Source organism: Ahaetulla prasina, chromosome 12, assembly GCF_028640845.1.
Source record: "Ahaetulla prasina isolate Xishuangbanna chromosome 12, ASM2864084v1, whole genome shotgun sequence".
Classification (NCBI taxonomy): Eukaryota; Metazoa; Chordata; class Lepidosauria; order Squamata; family Colubridae; genus Ahaetulla; species Ahaetulla prasina.
Genome location: NC_080550.1, coordinates 28,566,646 through 28,583,916, shown reverse-complemented (window position 1 = coordinate 28,583,916; position 17,271 = coordinate 28,566,646).

Here is a 17,271-nt window from a genome sequence, read left to right as displayed (position 1 = left end):
AAAAAACCGTTTTTCCACAATTACAACCATGGCAGCATCCCCATGATCACGTGATCAAAATTGAGGTGCTTGGCAACTGCTTCATATTTATGACCGCTGCTATGACCCAGGGTCAGGTGATCCCCTTCTGTGACCTTCTAATAAGCAAAGTCAATGGGGAAGCTGGTTTCACTTAACAACCGTGTTACTAGATTTGCAACTTCAGTGAGTCACTTAACAGCTGTGTTAAGAAATGTCGGAAGTTGTGGGAGCTTCATCATTGGAAGCTTTCAAGAAGAGATTGGACTGCCATTTGTCAGAAATGGTGTAGGGTCTCCTGCTTGGGCAAGGGGTTGGAGTAGATGACCTACAAGGTCCCTTCTAACTCAGCTAATCTATTAAAACTGTTACATGGGACAAAACTCACTCAACAAATGTCTCACAACAGAAATTTTGGGCTCAATTGTCACAAATCGAGGACTGCCTGTATTTAATGGCTGATCAAAGTTACAACAGCACTGGGAAAAGTGACTTATGACCAGTTCTCACACTTATGACTGTTGTAGCATCCCCATGGTCATGTGATTATATTAGGGAGCTGGATAACTGGCAAATTTTATGACAATTGCACTGTATCAACATCAGCATATCATTTGTGTGTGAAACACTAGCAGGAATCCAGGGACATCTTTACACACACATCCCAAAGGTCCTTTGTCAAGAGGCAACTGGACTTTCTGGGTTTTTTTTCTTTGAAGTAGTTTTGCTTCTCATCCCAGAAGCTTCTTGGCTTAGGACCGGGTTACTTACGGGACCACCTACTACCACCGTTTGCCTCCCACCGACCCGTGCGCTCTCACAGAGAGGGACTCCTTAGGGTGCCGTCAGCCAAGCAATGTCGGCTGGCGGCCCCCAGGGGAAGGGCCTTCTCTGTGGGGGCTCCTACCCTATGGAACGAGCTTCCCCCTGGACTTCGCCAACTTATTTTATTTTATTTTATTTTTTTATTTTATTTACATTTATATCCCACCCTTCTCCGAAGACTCAGGGCGGCTTACAGTGTGTAAGGCAATAGTCTCATTCTATTTGTATATTTACAAAGTCAACTTATTGCCCCCCCAACAATCTGGGTCCTCATTTTACCTACCTTATAAAGAATGGAAGGCTGAGTCAACCTTGGGCCTGGTGGGACTAGAACCTGCAGTAATTGCAGGCAGCTGTGTTTTAATAACAGGCTTCTTACAGCCTGAGCCACACCGCGGCCCTTCCGGACCTTCGGACCTTTCGCCGCGAGCTTAAGACCTATTTATTTATCCGTGCGGGACTGGCATAGAATTTTAGTTGTTTTAGGGTTTTAAATTTTTAAATTAGGTTTTGGGATTTTAAAAGTATTTTTAGATTGGGCTAATTTAAGTAAGTTTTTTAATTATATTTTATTCTGTATGTATTTGATTGTTGTTTTTATTTTGCCTGTTCACCGCCCTGAGTCCTTCGGGAGAAGGGTGGTATAAAAATTAAAATATTATATTATTATTATTATTATTCAGCTCTGACTGGATGGCTGGGAATGGAAGAATTTATACTCCTTGCAGACAGCTGGTCATTTGCATCCTTTTAGAGAGTCGTTGAGGCCACTTGGAGGTTTGTCTGTGTCCTCAGGGTCACCTGAGTGGTGCAAATAGTTCCTGTAGTCTGCAATTTTTCCCCCCTCTGGAAATCCATTCCACACCATTCCAAGGGTGTTCATCCCAAATTGCATAGATAAAAGTCTGAGGAAGCTTCTTGGATGAGAAGCGAAACATCTTCAAAAGAAAAAACCAGAAAGTCCAGTTGCTTCCTGAAAAAACCACCTTTAGGACAATCCTGACCTGGATGACTGAGAATCGCTACAGACTTTTAGCTATGCAATTTGGGATGAACACCCTTGGAATGGTCTGGGAATAAGGAATGGATTTCCGGGGGGGAAAATGCAGACTACAGGAACCATTTGCATCACTCAGGTGACCCTGAGGACACCAATAAACCCCCAAGTGCTTCAACGACACTCTAAAACAGGGGTCTCCAACCTGCAAAGCTGGCTGGGGAATTCTGGGAGTTGAAGTCCTCCAGGCTTAAAGTTGCCAAGGTTGGAGACCCCTGCTCTAAAAGAATACAAAGCACCTTTGGGATAACCAGGACCTGGATGACTGAGAAGTGAGAATTGCTACAGACACACAGACACAGACACACACACACAAGTGTAGGGTGGCCTTGAGATGCTTGAAAATAAAACCTGGGATCCAATATGGAACAATATGCATCACAGCCCATCCAGAAGCGAAGATGAAGGCAAGCTCTTCTCTGAAAATACTCAGATTTTTTTTTTTTTTTTGCAGGGGGGAATTTAAGCAACAACTTTGGAAAAGCAGCAAAAGTTGGGTGAGCGGGGGCTGGGGGGCTGGGAAGGGGCCCCCTCTCTCCATTTTGCTGGTCTGAAACCGCAGCCCCCCCCCCCCGTGTCCCAGGATAGGTGCCAGGAATGGAGGAAGAGGAAGGGCTGTGGTTGCCCTGCAGGAGGATGGCTCAGCGCCCCTGAAGATGGGTGTGTGTGTGTGTGTGTGTGTGTCGGGGGTGTGTGTGTGTGTCAGCCTGTGCAAGAAGCCTGTGGGTGCAGGAAGAGAGTGGCCCCAAGGCAGAGGCAGAGAGCCAAGGAGGCCCCATGTATGTGTGATGTGGGGAGGCTGGCAGGCGGGGTGGAAGGGAGCAGAGACCTAAACGAGCACCGAGACGGCAGGCAACTCAGCCCAGGCGCCAAAAGGAGCCGTTCAGATTATTCAGGGAGACTCCACATTCATGAATTCATTAAAAAAAAGAGAAGGCTATTGAGCCTGGGATGTTCTTCTTAGCATTTCCAAGACTTTCGCCTGAGGTTAAGGAGGCCCTATTCATGGGGCTTGGGAGCCCTTTTTCAGACCAGACATGGTTTATGGACAGGCCAATCTCTCTCAAACTGCAGTTTGCTTCATTGGCTGCATGGCAAGGATTGACCGATGGCAGATTTGTTTTGACACCATGACTGATGATTGTGTGGATGGATGGATGGATGGATGGATGGTTTGCTTGCCTGCTGAGATTCAGGAACGGTCTTCACTGATGGACATTCCTTCCACACCACTGATCTGGACTCACACATCTCCAAGTGGGTGATGGAAAAAGTTGACCATCCTGTTGGAGTGACACTGGCTCTCCTGAGAAAGCCACCCTGGAGTCCCAAGAGATCCCAGGTTTCAGAGTGAGGATGATCTTTCCAAACAAGATTACTTCTCTATGTATTTTTTATCTGCTTAGGCAATTCTCTTCTGCTGAAAACAAAGTAGTTGGAGATCTCACTTGATAATTGGCTTTTTAAAGAGATTACAACACTTGCTTGAGTTACGGAGGGTAACTATGGAGGCAATAAGGAACTACAAGTACCATGATGCCTATCAGCCTTCTAAGCCCCTTGTCTCTTTAATAATGAAAAAATATTTATAATAAAGGATCTACTTCATGATAATAGTAGACCTTGAAGGTCTTCTAGTCTACTCCTCTGCCTAAGCTAGAGACCCTATACCAGTCTCTTCTTTAAAAACTCCAAACCTCTCCTTGAACTCTGTTACTTCTTGTCCTGCTTTCAGGTGTTTTGCAGAATAGGCCGATCTCTTCTTTTCTGTGACAGCCCCTCAAATATTGCTATCATGTCACCCCTAAACTTTCTCTTTGTTAGACTAAACATGCCCAATTCCTGCAACTGTTTTTCACAAATTTTAGCCTCGGACCCTCTAATCATCTTTGTTGCTCTTCTCTGCCTTCTTTCCAGGATCTTGGCATCTTTTTCTTATTGTGAGGACGTTTCTAAAGACTCTGACTAAGGCCAGAGAAGAAGCTACCAGACGTCCCTGACTTCTTGGCACTGTAGATCACAGTGTCCTCCTCCTACAATCCCTTCATTATGGGGATTGTGAAGCCCTCGCAGGCCCAGCCAGAAGAGTGCCCGGGATGAGCAAACATCTGCTTCTCCTTGGCCCATTCTCAAATGTCTTTGGCTGTGGACGAGTGGAGGTCGCACCCTTGAGGTCCCTGCCAAGGGCAATGTGAAGACTGCACAAGGCATTCATTGGCGAAAAAAGGGCCCCTTTCACAGAAGAGGCTTTGTGTTCTTGGCTGCTTCCTCAATGCCTTCTAGAAGAGTGACGAACATTTATCCTTACATGCAGAATTTCAGAAAAGGTTTTTGGGGAGGAATAGAAGACCAGAGAAACACCCCAGATGCATTTTCTTGCTCTGAAAGTATACATAGAATAATAAGGTCATCTAGTCCAACCCCTCCACCCAAGCAGAAGACCCTATACCATTTCTGACAGGGGGCAGTCCAGTCTCTTCTGGAAAGCCTCCAATGATGAAGCTCCCACAACTTCTGAAGGTAACTTCTGTTTCATGGGTTGATTGTTCTCACTGTCAGGAAATTTCTCCTCATTTCTAGGTTGAATCTCTCCTTGTTCACTTTTCATCCATTATTCCTTGTCTGGTGCTTTGGAGAATAGCTTGACCCCCTCCTCTCTGTAGCAGCCCCTCAAATATTGGAAGACTGCTATCCTTCTCTTCACTAGACTAGCCGGACCCAGTTCTTGCAACCGTTCATCATATGTTTTAGCCTCCAGTCCCCTCATCATCCTGGTTCTCTGCACTTTTTCTAGAGCCTCAACATCTCTGCACTTTTTCTAGAGCCTCAACATCTTTTTTATAGTATGGTGACCAAAACTGGATGCAGTAATCTAGGTGTGGTTTTACTAAGGCTATATTAAATATATAAATATATTATAGGGATGCGGTGGCTCAGTGGTTAAAACGCTGAGCTTGTCAGTCTAAAGGTCGGCAGTTCAGCAGTTCGAAATCCTAGTGCCGTGTAACAGGGTGAGCTCCCGTTACTTGTCCCAGCTTCTGCCAACCTAGCAGTTCGAAAGCACCTAAAAAATGCAATTAGAAAAATAGGGACCACCTTTGGTGGGAAGAGAACATTGTTCCGTGCGCCTTTGGCATTTAGTCATGCCGGCCACATGGCCATGGAGACATCTTTGGACAGTGCTGGCTGTTCAGCTTTGAAACGGAGTCAGGAATGACTAGCACATAGATGCGAGTGGAACCTTTACCTTTACCTATAAATATATTGAATATTAAATAATATTAAGATATTAAAAATAGTTTAGGAAGAAGTTTGAAACTATCTTCTGAAAACAAAGGATTTTTCCCCGTTCCACAACATTTATTCACACCCTTTATTTCTTTTGCCATTTTTGCCTACTGTTCCTTCCACCCGATTCCATAAAGAAAGACCAAGACCAAGCAAGACCCACACTTGGTTGTGCAAATGCTTGTTTGGGCCAAGTTTTTATGGTTCATGTTAAATGTGTTCTGTGAACTCAGGCACTTTACCATATGTGATTGTGGATGGTAACTTCCTCTCTAGGAGCGTATCACCAGCTATGCCCTTGGCCAAATCTCCGTGCAACTTTGCAACTTTTCTTGCTTGAATACTTTTGAATTTAATCTTTCTGTACTCCGAGGTGGGAAGCTGCACTGCTGCATATTACTCTTTCTGCACACACTCAGTGCCTGGACATTGCTAAAGCTATGGTGCTGAATGGGGTCACCTCCAGTGCAATTGTCCAAGAGTCCAATTCTCAGCTGAAGGCTTGAACTCCATTGAAAATTAGGACTTAGACTTAAAACACTTCACAGTGCTTTAAGAAGTTGACAGAGTCAGCCTATCGCCCCCAACAATCTGGGTCCTCATTCAGTGGTGGGTTTCAAATTTTTTTACTACTGGTTCTGTGGGTGTGGCTTAGTGGGTGTGGCATGGCTTGATGGGCGTGGCAGGGGAAGGATACTGCAAAATCCCCATTTCCTCCCAATAAGGTGGGACTCAGGAGGCAGAGAATAGATGGGAGTGGGGCCAGTAAGAACTTTTACTACCGATTCTCCGAACTACTCGAAATTTCCGCTACCGGTTCTCCAGAACTGGTCAGAACCTGCTGAAGCCCACCTCTGTCTTCATTTCACCAACCTCGGAAGGATGGAAGGCTGAGTCAACTTTGAGCAGGTCAGAATTGGACTGCTGGCAGTTGGCAGAGTCAGCCTGCAATACTGCATTCTAACCACTGCGCCACCATGGCTCCTATCAAATAAATCATATCTGTTTATTTGCTTGTTTGCTTGTTTATTATTAAACATATGCTGCCATCTCACCTGGAGGTGACTCTAGGCTATGTATGTCTGCCAAGTCTAAATTACAAACAGACCTCGATTTGCTATCACAATTGTGACCAGAATTTGTGTGGCTAAGCAAGACCGTTGTTAAGTGAGTCACATTTGATTTTATGACCTTGTTTGCTACAGTTGTTAAGTGAATCACTGCAGTTGTTAAGTGAACGATGTCATCATTAAGTGAATCCAGCTTCCTCCCCCTTGACTTTGCTTCTCAGGCTTTGCTTCTCAGCTGGGAAGGTTGCAGATGGTGATCACGTGAGCTGGGGGTGCTGCCCCCTTTGTAAATTCATGCAGGCTTCTAAGCACCTGAATTTTGTTCATACGATGGGGGTGGGGTGGGGGGGAGGAACGGGGACACTCTGATGGTTGTAAGAATTGTTGGAAGAAAAATCCAAGTCCAGTTCCAAGCTGGGAATAAAATGAAGGCTGCTTAAGAAAGAAAGAAAGGTCTGTTTACTGAACAGTTTGCCATTCTGGGACAGCTGTCAAAATGGAGTTGAGAGTGGGTGGGGTTTTTATACCTTCTTTGGGCTTTGTATTTGAGCTTCCTGTTCCTGTGCAAGAACATGTCCTTTAATAGTCTATTGGCTGTTGTCAGATTCCTATGGGGTCACGGCTGGCTCTAGAGGCAAAAGGGGAAATGCAAATCCTAAGCGTTTGTCTGAACTAATCTTCTCAACTTTTCACTTCCCTAATTGTATTGCTTACCTGGAGTCTCTGTCTGACCCAGTCTTTCTGAATGGGTTACCAAGTCTGCATTTCTAAAAGTTGGCTTCCTCAGTTTCTTGCTTGGGGCAGGGAGACTGGGCCTCCCTTAAGATGTTTTCCCATTTCTCCTTTAGGGGAAATATTCTATCCTGCCTTTTTAATATCCCTCAAGATACTTCATTCTCTAGGAGGCAGGGTGGGTGCTCACTTTCTACAGCATGAGGACCAGTTGTACGTCACTTTTTTCAGCGCCATTCTAACCTCAAATACTTGCCAGATGAATGGTTGTAAATTGCGACTACCTGTATAGAATAAGGTTGCATTTATTTATTTATTCATTAAATTTCTGCATCTGCCATCTCATCTACATGATTCTGGGATGTTTTACAACAATAAAAGTGGAGAGATGGTGCCCCCTACTGGTCAGTGGAGGAAGTAAAATGAAGGACACATTTATCCTTAAAAGCATCCTACATTATTAGCCGGCCAGTTTGCAGCCTCTGGAGAGGGATCCAGCATTCAACGTACTAATTCTAATTATTTTTCAACATTGGCAACGTTAAGACGCGTGGACTTCAATTCCAAGAATTCTTCAGCCAAGATAGGGGAATTCTGGGAGAGGTCCGCATTATTTTAAAAGTTGCCAAGTTTGGAATGTACCTGTAATAAACAGAGACATAAAATCAAGATCGCGTGAAGTATGTAGCACTTTATAAAACCCTAGTAAGACCACACCTGGAATACTGCAACTAGTTCTGGTCACCACACTACAAAAAAGATGTTGGGACTTTGGAAAAAGTTCAGAGAAGAGCAACTAAGATGATCAAAGGCCTGGAGACTAAAATATATGAAGAACGGCTGAAGGATTTGGGTTTGGCTAGTCTAAAGAAAAGAAGAATTAGGGGTGACAAGATAGTCATATTCCAGTATTTGAGGAGCTGCCAGAAAGAGGAGGGGGTCAAATTATTTTCCAAAGAACGTGAAGGCAGGACAAGAAAGAAGGAGAAAAGCAACCTGGAATTTAGGAGAAACTTCCTAGCAGTGAGGACAATTAAACAGTGGAACAACCAGAAATTTTGGGTGCTCCATCACTGGAGGCTTTTAAGAAGAAACCAGAAAGTCATTTATCTGAGATGGTATAGATTCTCCTGCTTGAGCAGGGGGTTAGACTAGAAGACCTTCAAGGTCCCTTCCGGCTCTATTCTATTCATAATTAATGTTCAGGCTGAATTAATTCTGAATCAGTTGTGCTCAGCATGTCATTCCAGGGTCAGCCAGTAGATGGCGACCCAGGACTACTGTTGGCAAACAAACTTTCTCCCAAGCCAGACCAAGTGATTATCCTAGTTTAGATTTCTGCAAACTCGGTTTCTTCAAGTTCTGAAATCAGGCAGCTTGGCCAAGCTCTCTCCATCAACCTGCGAGGCCCATCACTTTCGCCCCGGAGTCAGGAAGGAGCCACATGGTCTAAAAGCTTTGCACGTGTTGCTATGGGAGATAAATCTGTTACTATTCCCTCCGTAGGATGAAGAGGAGCATAAAACCTGTGTTTGTGGGGATGGTTGCCCTATATTTAGGGAGGGCTACAAATTCTAGTTTTCCATGGCTTTTCTTTAGTATACAAGTAGTCCTCAGTTTACAACAATTTGTTTAGTGACTGAAGTTACAACGGCACTGAAAAAAAACGATTTATGGCCATTTTTCACACTTACGACCGTTGCAGCATCCCCAGGGTCATGTGATTTACACTCAGATGCTTGACAATTGACTCACATTTATGACGCTTGCAGTGTCACTTTATTTATTTATTTTTATTTTTTTTAATTTGAATTTATATTCTGCCCTTCTCCGAAGACTCAGGGCGGCTTACAATGTGTAAAGCAATAGTCTTCATCCTATTTGTATATTTATATACAAAGTGAACTTATTGCCCCCAACAATCTGGGTCCTCATTTTACCTACCTTATAAAGGATGGAAGGCTGAGTCAACCTTGGGCCTGGTGGGACTTGAACCTGCGGTAATTGCAAGCAGCTGCTGTTAATAACAGACAGACTTAGTCTGCTGAGCCACCAGAGGCCCCAACTTTACAACCAGGTTACAGGTAGTCCTTGATTTACCGCCACAATTGAGCCCAAAATTTATGATGCTAAGTGGGACATTTGTTAAGTGAATTTTGTCCCATTGTATGACTTTCCTTGCCACAGTTGTTAAGTGAATCACTGCAGCTATTAAGTTAGGAACACGACTGTTAAGTGAATCTGGCTTCCCCATTGACTTTGCTTGTCAGAAGGTCGCAAAAGGGACCAGGGGACACTTTCTCCCTACTTCCTGATTGGATCTTTCTTTGATGAGGTTTCATTGGTTCCTTCTTCTCCTGCCACTTTGGAGAGTCGGTCAACCTTCTCATCTCTGTGACAGCCCCTCAAATTTCCAATATTTGCCATCAAGATACCCCAAGTTGTGCTCTTTGTGGGCATCTCTCTGGCTGCCTCTAGGATACGCACCCCCTTAGAAAAATGGGCTGACCATTTTTGAGTGGTTGAGTGGTTGGACCATGTTCAAATTGGGCCAGATCATTGACTTCTCATCCAAATTGGCATCTTGTTTTGAGAATTGGCCACTTCTGATGTCAGGTCCTGAGGTTCCTCCTGACACTTTCCTGGTGTGAGCTTTAGGTGGGACTTCATATTCAAAATGACAAAAGTTCTTCTGCAGTCACAACAGAAGCCTAAGATGTAGCATCTGACAACCAGGCTTGTCAGATGCTACATCTTTCTATCCTGCTCTACCAAGCAAAGAGTTGGTCTCGGACAGAAAGCCACTTGAGACTAGAAGCATCTGAAATGTGGATTTACAGGCGGCTGTTATGTATAAGCTGGGTTGACAAAATTAGAAATGAGGAGGTGATAAGCCGCCTGGGAAAGCCAAGGGAAATCATCAAAACCATAAAAAAGTGAAAGTTAGAATATTTCAGACATGGGATGCAACACCCAGAAAAATACAGCATCCTTCACTTAATCCTCCAGGGAAAGATTGAAGGCAAACGAGATCCAGGCAGAAGAAGAACAACATGGCTTCAAAAGGGCCTCTGGTGGCTCAGCGGACTAAGTCTGTCTGTTATTAACACAGCTGCTTGCAATTACTGCAAGTTCAAGTCCCACCAGGCCCAAGGTTGACTCAGCCTTCCATCCTTTATATATAAGGTAGGTAAAATGAGGACCCAGATTGTTGGGGGCAATAAAAGTTGACTTTGTATATAAATATACAAATAGGATGAAGACTATTGCTAACATAGTGTAAGCCGCCCTGAGTCTTCGGAGAAGGGCAGGATATAAATGCAAATAAAAAATAATAATCTCAGGGACTAGTCTGGGCAAAACTCAGCAGCATTTTTTTGTGAAGCTGTTGATAAAAATAGGATCGCCAACATGATCGCCAATGTCTGATGATGGATATGGCACAAGAAGAAGAAGGGACTTTACACTGCCCTGAATAGTGCATAATTGTCCCTGTTGCCCTGAGGCATTTTACAGGCCACTGACAACTAGGAGCGAGTTAAAACTCCCCAAAACTGCATATGTTGATTTTCCCTTTTCACTCTGTGGAACTTTGAAGGTAGCTAAAAGAGGGGTGCTGCAATTGTCGTCCCCCCGTCTCCTTTAAGTAATTTCTTGTGGACTCAAGCAAATAACTGGTGCAAAAAGTCTAGAGATGCTTTTGGTGTGTTAAAAATGAAGTAAAAAGCTGTATTTGTGCCACTTGGTTACTAAACTGAACTATTTCCTGGGTCTGTACATTACACCAAACCATCACAATTGCATCAGACACCATTAAAAAAAGCTCTTTAAGTTTCACCTTAATCAAATCTTGCATCTTAGGTGAAAGGAGTTACTGGGTCTTCAAATAATTTGGCTAAACTAGTGAAGCTCAGCCGCTATCATTTTTTGGCTGCCGTTGGGGGAAGTGATAGTTAGTTGCTCAGGATGTCCGTAGTAGTTTCTCCCTATTAAAATGTTTCTGAAATGATCGTTTCTTTGATAGCTACATTTGGTTCTCAACGTCTCTCGGTGGGGCTTCGGATTTCATTATCGCTTCTCCACAGAAGCCGGCTGGAGGGGCAGAGAGAGATGAAAAGAAACCCACTTCTCTATCAAAGGCAGGGCGTGGAATCAAGCTCAGATTCTCGGCAATGGCGCTGAGGATGTTTTGCAGAGACATCCCTTGAGATGATCTTTCAAAAGCCGTGACTGTGTGGACATCCTGAAGCAGAGGGGCATCTGGGGGTCGTGTGGATGCCCCCAAAGCCAAGATCATGACCGCGATCAAGTGATCAAAGACCCCTCCCCTTTTCACCTGCATCTCAGGCACAGCCTCTGTTCTCAAAGCAAAAGCTTTCGAAAGGAGAGTTTCTTTCTTTAAACAGAAGAGTAAAAGAAGAAAAAGAAGAAAAAAGTCTGGTTGGGGGGAATATGAGAAAAACAGCAGTTTATTCTTTGGATGTGAGCACTAACTGAAATCCCCCTCCCCCTGCCCTGGTTTCAGCATGTGAGGAGAGACACACATGGGAATAACAGATGTCATAGTGCAGCATTTTAGATAACGGGCAGTTATGGTGGCATAACTCCATATACCTGACAGGCATATTTCCCTTAACTTTTGGGATTTAAGGCAGCCTGCAGCAGCTGTGAAATGCAACCCTCCTATGCTGTTTGCAGCAAATGCATGTCCAAGGAGACACCATGAAGACGTCAATGGGGTATGTGCCTCCGAGGGGCAGAAAGAGACTTTGCAAGAGAAGAAAAACAATGCAAAGTACATTTTTCCAGTGATCTGTCTTCCCTCTCCTCCCTTGCCCTTCCCAGCTCTCTCCCTGTCCATAATGTATCTATATTATCGCTTTGCATAGAGAGATGGGTAGCATAAGAATTTAATGAAATAAAATAAAACATCTGTCTATCTATCTATCTATCTATCTATCTATCTATCTATCTATCTATCTATCTATCTATCTATCTATCTATCTATCATTTAAAACTGCCCATCTCCTCTCTCAGAGGGATTCTAAACAGTGTACAAATAAAATTTTAAAATATATAAAATGTTAAAAATATAAAAACCGAATATAAAATTTAAAACAGGGCAAGAATAGTTATATAGTTATATAATAGTTTTTAAGTGTTTCATCACTTTTAGCGGCTTCCCCAGGGATACTGTAAAAGGATTTTAATTTTGCAAAGTGGATGTCACAGCATTTTCTAGAGCAATGTTTCTTAAACTTTTTCTCTCTCAGGACCTCTTCACACTTTTAAAACTTATGGAGGAGGATGCCAAAAGAGATCTGTTTGTAAGGGTTGTACTGATTGATACCCATCATCCTGAAAATTAAAATCGGCACCGCCACTAACAGCTTTGCATGATTGTTTGATAAGGTTTTAATACAGCATTATATTTCATCGTAAGCTGGCGAATAATTTTGATTTCCTTCAGCCACACTGAGGAATACTTTTCTAGTGCTCAAAACAAAAAGAAAAAAATTTGACTTTGAATTTTGATGTCTGGTTTAGTTTAGTTTAAACATTGGAAGACTAACTAGTTCCAAATATAGAAATGGGTGGCATTTAGTCATTAGGTAAAAGTAAAAAATTGAGATTGTGACTCTTTTGTATTTTACATTTTTTGTATTTCACACACAAAAAAAGTCACTGCTTCTTTTCCTTCCTTCTTTAGACTAGAATGAGCTGAAAGGAGCCTTGAAAGTCTTTTAGTCTAGCCCCTTGTTCAAACAGGAGAACCCATACCATTTTACCTCAGTTTACCTCAGACTTATTTCCCCCTTCTCTTCACTTTCAAATTTTCCTATTATCTTTATTTTTATTTATTTTATTTTATATTAAGATAAACTTCAGTAAAATCTTAAATTAAGAAAGAAGAAGGAACACTTTTCTAGAGAGTAAATTGGACACTTATAGCAGAAATGGGCCCGGTGGTAGAAGTGGTGTGTATATGTCAGTCAAAAGAGTCAGGATGGCGGTCGGGACCACACCCTAAAAGCCCCTTTTTGCATGTGTGGTGATGGTCCATGTTGCTGGGCCTGGGAAGTCTTGGCCTTCCTCTGCTGCTTCTGAGGGCCAGACCTGCAGCTCGATGGAGGCAGAGGAAGTCCTCCCATCCAGGGTTGAGGTCCTCTTGTGTGGATGGGTTCAAGCGAGGCTGGGGTTGTTGTGAGCCCAGTTTCATTCCTGCACAGAAGTGAGAGCCAGCCTTGTCATTCAGAATAGAATAGAACAAACTGGAAGAGACCCTGGAGGTCTTCTAATCCAGCCCTGTACTCAAGCAGGAGAACCTACACCATTTCAAACAAGAGACAAAGCGAACAAGCTGAAGATGGCAGACCTGACACATTACTTCTTTCAGGGGGAATCTACTTTTGTGAGGAACCTGGCTTGCAGCAGGCCAATTGAAGGTCTTCTGGTACTCACACACTGGCTGGGACCTTTGGTGCAATGCACCTGTTCTGGGTTGCCCACCCCTTCATCTTACTTGCCCCAGATGTCTTCTCCTCCATCCAGACTCACCTCTCTCTCTTTTTTAATAAAGTTTTTTATTCAATATACAGTTAAAAACATTGGACATAGTCTGACTTCTCTGGTTCCAACATTCCCATCAAATTTTTCTTTACAAGAACTATAATTCATATTCAATATATAACGGCTCCGGGTGCAGGATTACCAGGGCAACCGCATCCCTGTTCGAGGACAACGACCGTCGAGGTCAAGTACGGGACATACGAAAAGACCCTGCCCATCACGTTAGTCGAGGAACCTTGCCAAGCTTGCTGGGGCTAGACTGGTTCAGGCGTTGGGAATGGGGTGACTGGCGTCCACCGGAGCGGATGCAACCTGCAAACGCCCTAATGGAGGAATTCGCAGACGTATTCGAGGACCGTTTAGGCAAGTACAAGGGACCCCTATCTCCTTCAATTTAGACCCCAAATAGCTCCCATTAGGTTAAAGGCAAGGAGGGTTCCTTTTGCACTCAAACCTAAAATCGACAAAGAGTTAGATAAATTAGTCAGCCAGGGATACTAGTGCCAGTTGACCATGCCAAATGGGAGACGCCAATCGTCACCCTATAAAACCAGACGGGTCCATAAGAATTTGCGCTGATTACAAGGCTACCTTGAACAAAGCATTGCAAAAGCGCCTACCCAGTTCCAGTAGTGCAACACTTATTGCACTCACTAGGACACGGACAAGTTTTCGCCAAATTAGACTTGGCACAAGCGTACCAACAGCTACCCGTAGATGCTAGCACAGCTGAAGCCCAGACCATTGTAACGCACCGGGTGCCTTTAAGTGCACCCGGTTACAGTTCGGGTGAGTGTGGCCCGGGCTATTCCAAAATTTGATGGGCGGCTCCTACAAGGGTTACCGGAGTCGTGCCCTATTTCGATGATGTGTTGGTATCAGGGAAGATTTAAGAGAACTGGGGAAGCGATTAAGGAAAGTTTTGGCCATTTTAGGTCGGCAGGATTAAAAGTCAAAGCAAGCAAGTGTCAGATAGGGGTCGAATCTGTTGAATTTTTGGGCTATAGAATAGACAAAAAGGATTCACCCACTGAGAGCAAAGTCAAGGCGATAAAGAGAGCCCCAGCACCCAAAAACAAGACAGAACTCCAGGCTTTCCTGGGTCTGGTAAACTTTTACGCCGTGTTTTTAAAAGACAAGGCAACCGTTGCTGAACCGCTGCATAAATTGCTTGGAAAAAACACTGTTTGGTCGTGGGGGAAGTCAGAGAATAGGGCATTTGAGGCAGTAAAAAGTTTGCTATCAAGCGATAGCCTGTTAATACAATACAACAACAGACTGCCGTTAGTATTGGTTTGTGATCGTCCCCTATGGAGTAGGAGCGGTACTTAGCCACAGACTCCCAAAGCGGCACTGAAGCCCTATAGCGTTCTATTCACGAGCGATGTCCCGGCTGAAAGGAATTACAGCCAGCTAGATAGGGAGGCTCTCGCAATAGTGTCAGGGTGAAAAATTTCACGAATCGTTTTGGGAGTGATTTGAAATTGTCACTGATCACAGACCGCTATTGGGGTTACTGGCTGGCGACCGCCCAACGCCAGTAGCACTCTCACCTAGACTGACCAGATGGACTATTTTTTGACCGCATACTCCTACAAACTGCAGCATCGGCCTGGAAAGGAGCTGGGGCATGCGGACGCATTGAGCAGATGCCCATTGCCAGGGAAATCGAGGACCCCACCCGGGCACCCGTTCTACTAATTGACTCTTTGGACTCGGGGCCAGTCACATCGCAGGAAGTGGCTCGGGCCTCCTACCGGGACGTTGTTTTAAGGACTGTAATCAGTTGGGTTCAAAGGGATGGCCGCTGCGCCGGGCGACGTTTCAAGGAATTTGTAAAGAAAAAGAATTGTCTGTGCAAGGGGTGCCTGCTCTGGGGGATAGGGTGGTAGTTCCAGAGAAGCTGAGAAAAAGTTCTGGAACTCCTGCATGAGGTCACCCAGGAATTGTGAGGATGAAGGGTTTGGCTAGGAGCTATGTCTGGTGGCCCCTAATGGACAGGAAATCAGTGACAGGGTTGGCGATGCCAAGTATGTCAGGAATCCAGACCACTACCACCACGGCCCCAGTTTTGGAGTGGGAGAAACCCCAAGGCCCTTGGTCCCGCATACACATTGATTTTGCGGCCCTTCCACGGCCAAACATTTCTAATTGTGGTGGATGCATTCTCCAAATGGCTGGAGATCATCCTAATGAAATCCACAACCGCGGAGCTGTCATCTCAGCACTAAAACACCTTTTCGCCACGCACGGGCTACCGGACACCCTCGTGTCCGATAACGCCCACAGTTCACCGCAGCATTATTTGAAGGGTACCTGGCTGAAGAGGGCATCCGACATGCCCTCTCAGCGCCCGTTCCACCCTGCGTCGAGCGGCCTTGCTGAGCGTTTTGTCCGAGTGCGAAGAAGCGCTATCACGAAGCGGCCCGGCGATTGGCAGGCACAAATCGACGATTCCTAACCGTCAACACAGGACCCCTGTGTGGCCACCGCCGCAGCCCAGCCGAGCTATTAATGGGGCGGAAGCTACGGTGCCCGCTAGACCGGCTACACCGAACTACGTGCAGGACGGGTTCAAAACAAAACCAGATAGAATCCGAGAGTTAAACATAGGAGACTCAGTGTGGGCACATAATTACAGCGGCGGCCCTAACTGGAAGAGGGGATAGTCATAGACAAAGCGGGCCCCAAATCTTATCTAGTGGAACTAGACGATGGCAGAATCTGGGCGCCACATAGATCAATTAAGAAACAGATTGAGCGATAAGGCAGAATTAGGCGAGAACAGCCCTGACTATGATTTAATTAACCCCACAGCTGACTGGAGCCGAGAACAAACAGAAAGCGTAAGCAAAGAACCAAACAGAGACTTATCTGAGTCAGGCGAGGTCCAGCGACACCCTCCGGTCCCTCTAGAGGACAGCAGGTCCGAGCCGCCGAATAATCCAGGGCCGGATGGCCGGCAGGAGGAGCTCAGAGGAACGAAAAGTCCCTCCGGCAAGCTCGACTCAACTCCAGAAAGTGAACTGCGCAGGTCCGGGAGAGTCAGGAGACGCCCCACGTACCTGCAGGACTACGTAGAGAAGTAATATGCAAATATTGGCAAAGTGCCTTCTGGGAGGGAAGGAGTGTAATGTATTACTGTAAGTTTTGGCGGGAGTTTTAGGCGGGAAATATCTCGTTTCTGATTGGATGCAGCCTCAGGCTGAAGTGTATATAAGGAGAGGTTTTTCTCCAGAGTTTTGCTGGGTCACACTATATTAAAGAGCTGTTGTCACTAACCTGGTCTCCTGCCTCGTCAATACCCAAACTTAACAGGGCAGTTATGGTGGCATAACTCCATATACCTGACAGGCATATTTCCCTTAACTTTTGGGATTTAAGGCAGCCTGCAGCAGCTGTGAAATGCAACCCTCCTATGCTGTTTGCAGCAAATGCATGTCCAAGGAGACACCATGAAGACGTCAATGGGGTATGTGCCTCCGAGGGGCAGAAAGAGACTTTGCAAGAGAAGAAAAACAATGCAAAGTACATTTTTCCAGTGATCTGTCTTCCCTCTCCTCCCTTGCCCTTCCCAGCTCTCTCCCTGTCCATAATGTATCTATATTATCGCTTTGCATAGAGAGATGGGTAGCATAAGAATTTAATGAAATAAAATAAAACATCTGTCTATCTATCTATCTATCTATCTATCTATCTATCTATCTATCT